A 2,915-nucleotide genomic window follows, 5' to 3' on the forward strand; every position below is an offset into this window, starting at 1 on the left:
AACATCTTTAGATGCAGGGTTGGCCCAGGAAGGCACTAGGACCTGCAGCCTTCAGACTGTGAAGGGACGACACCCTTCCCCTGCTGTAAGCGGCAGGCTATTGCGCTTCTTGGGGGAATAAAAAACGCCTGGGAACCAGGAGTGGATGGATTTTACCCCCTCCCCCCACCAAGCGGGAGCAATTGCAGTTGGAAAACCCTTTCAATTCTCAATCCACAGCAGCCCAGCAGTTCTGCCCGTGGGTCCAGCTCCAGGAGTGCTCTGCTTTGCAATCATCCATTAAGCGAACCACTTTGTCTCAGGGACAGGCGGCTCAGCTCTACCGTGCTCTGAGGCTGTGCACCATACTCGGCGGTCACTGTCCTTCTTGTCCCCAAATGTTACACTCCTTTAACGAAAGACCCTACATAAGCACTTAAATAACAGTAACACCACCACCAACAAAACCCAAAACCCCCGGGGAGAATCCCAGGAATGTCTTAGCTGACAGATTTTCCTGATGAAGAGAGCAAGACTTGATGTTTTTTCTTTATTGATTTATGTCTCTAGGTCAACTTGGAGACTTTCTAATGAAGTCTAGGGCTTTGCGCTGAAGACTTCGCTAGCACCTAATGCCCAATAGGAACTTGAAAAAAAAAAAATCAGGGCTCTTTTTTTTTTTTTCTCTTTGAGTCTGAGGCTCTCCCAGAAAACAGGTTGCAGATCAGCGAGGTTTTATTAGGCGAATGAATATTTGGGCCCCTTTCCTCCCACCTCCCGACCCCCATCGCGGGGAGAGCCTGGCGTTTGCGAGAACCCGAGACTCACCCTGTCCTCCGCTCTGCATTTGGCTACCGCTGCCTCCTGGATGATACGGAAGATCCAAGCGCCCGCTGAACGTAACGTCTTAACCAGGTAAACGCAAGTGCTACTTTAAGAGGGAAAAGCAGCCACGAGGAGCGTCACTGGTCACTGGTTGCTTATCAAAATTGGGCGTTGAATGGTGAGAGTGAGATACTTGCAGTGTTTATAAATACCTTCCCTAGTTCCTGAGATTTCCAACTCTAAGTCAGCCATGCATGCATCTTAGATCTATATTGACTTTCTGGTGAAAATTTTAAGTGTATAAGGAGCTACGCCTTTTTGTTTTGTTTTCTTTTTTTTAAGCGAGAACTTCCCCTTTTTATCAAGGAGAGCAAAAGAGGGGTTTTATCTTTCGTTCGACATTTTTCTTTTCGTTTCATTCCATTTTTTTGGAGCTCGATAACATCAGTGCAATAAACAGGTTGTAAACAGTTTTCTTTTTCTTTGAAGAGAGCTTAGAAACAGGGTTTTTCAAGCCTCCTTTCCACAGGGCCTTGAAAAGTGTGTGTGTGTGTGTGTGTGTGTGTGAGAGAGAGAGAGAGAGAGAGAGAGAGAGAGAGTGTGTGTGTGTGAGAGAGAGAGTGTGTGTGTGTGAGAGAGAGGAGAGAGAGAAAGAGAGAGAGAGAGAGAGAGTGTGAGAGAGAGAGAGGAGAGAGAGGAAGAGAGAGAGAGAGTGTGTGTTGGGGGGAGGGGTTCCAAATAAGAACAGCATGCTGAGCCCATCCACGGGGCGACGCGCATTTCGAAACGCGGATAAATCTGTTTCTGGCCCTCGTTTCATGGCGGGAAATGTATTTCCTGTCGTAATTGGGGCTATTCACTTTTGGTGATATTTAAAACGGGCCCGACTGAGTCGAGTTGATGTTTGGTTAACCATGAAGGAAGTGGCTCTTGATCAGGCAGGCAATTACCAACCAAATCTGTTCACTTCCCAAGCAAAACAAAGGAATTTGTAACTGTTTTTCTTCGGCAGTAAAGCACAAGGCAATTATTTCGGAAAGGGAGTTTTTCCGTGTTGGTGAGCGGCAGGAGGCCGGGAGCATGCCAGGAGGGCCGGGACTTCCATCATAAAACATCTTCCAACTGCTGCTGGGCAATCCCTTCAATGTTTCTGTGTGTGTGAGGGTGTGTGTGTGTGTGTGTGTGTGTGTGTGTGTGTGTGCAGAAAGAGGGGGCTGAATGCAAACTGAGGCAGACTGCAGAAGTTGCAAAGTCACTGTCCCGCGGGAGCTTCAGGATTAACAACCCCACCCAGATGCTCTGGAGATTTGGGTACCTGCCTACTCTCTCTTTCCACTGCCCTTGTGAACTTCCTAAAGCTCCTTTTCAGGTCCCCGAGTTAGCTGATACTTCAGACATTGGGGTAGGGGCTTTGGAAAGACCGGGTTCTGACACTATGCAAAATTTGCTTGCTAGGGGACAAATGTTTGCCAGAAATCCACCTCAACAAGCCAAGGGATGAAGGGCTAGTATTATGTGACGATCTACTATGACAAATCGCGACATTCCAAAGAGGATCCTATTTTTCCTTATGGCCTCAGCAGGTGCACTCAAATAGCTGTGGCTGCTAGCAAATCGGGCTTGGGAAAATAGCCAGATGGAAGGGAGCAAGGACTACCAGGCTTCCCACATTTCAGGTGATTCAGGCAGATCTTAAGAGACAAAGGTCACCGATTTGGGCCAACAATCACTGCCATTTATTGTTATCATTATAATTGTTTTTAAAGGTTGTCACACGTTAACTTTCATATGCACTATCTTAACCCCCCACTGACAACAAATGAAGCAGATAATTTCATTGTTCTACTATCCAGGAAAAAGAATTGAGGTTTAGAGAAATTATTTTTTAAGCTGAAGCCAGTTGTCAATCACCAATGATACAATGGCCTGCCTGGATCACTGTCCAGAGATCAGAAAGTAAGGAATTTCTACACTGTCTGTCATGATTAATGATACAGCCCCCTGTCGCCCCAGATCCCTGCGGTGAGTCTCAGAAAAAGGGTCTGTGTAGGGCGGGGGTGGGGTGGGGTAACCGCTTGTCAAAGATGGCAAGAAACTTTCCTGTCTCCGCA

The sequence above is a fragment of the Ochotona curzoniae genome, unplaced genomic scaffold (assembly GCF_017591425.1).
Source record: "Ochotona curzoniae isolate NIBS_2020 unplaced genomic scaffold, NIBS_Ocur_1.0 scaffold_1852, whole genome shotgun sequence".
In the NCBI taxonomy this organism is placed as follows: Eukaryota; Metazoa; Chordata; class Mammalia; order Lagomorpha; family Ochotonidae; genus Ochotona; species Ochotona curzoniae.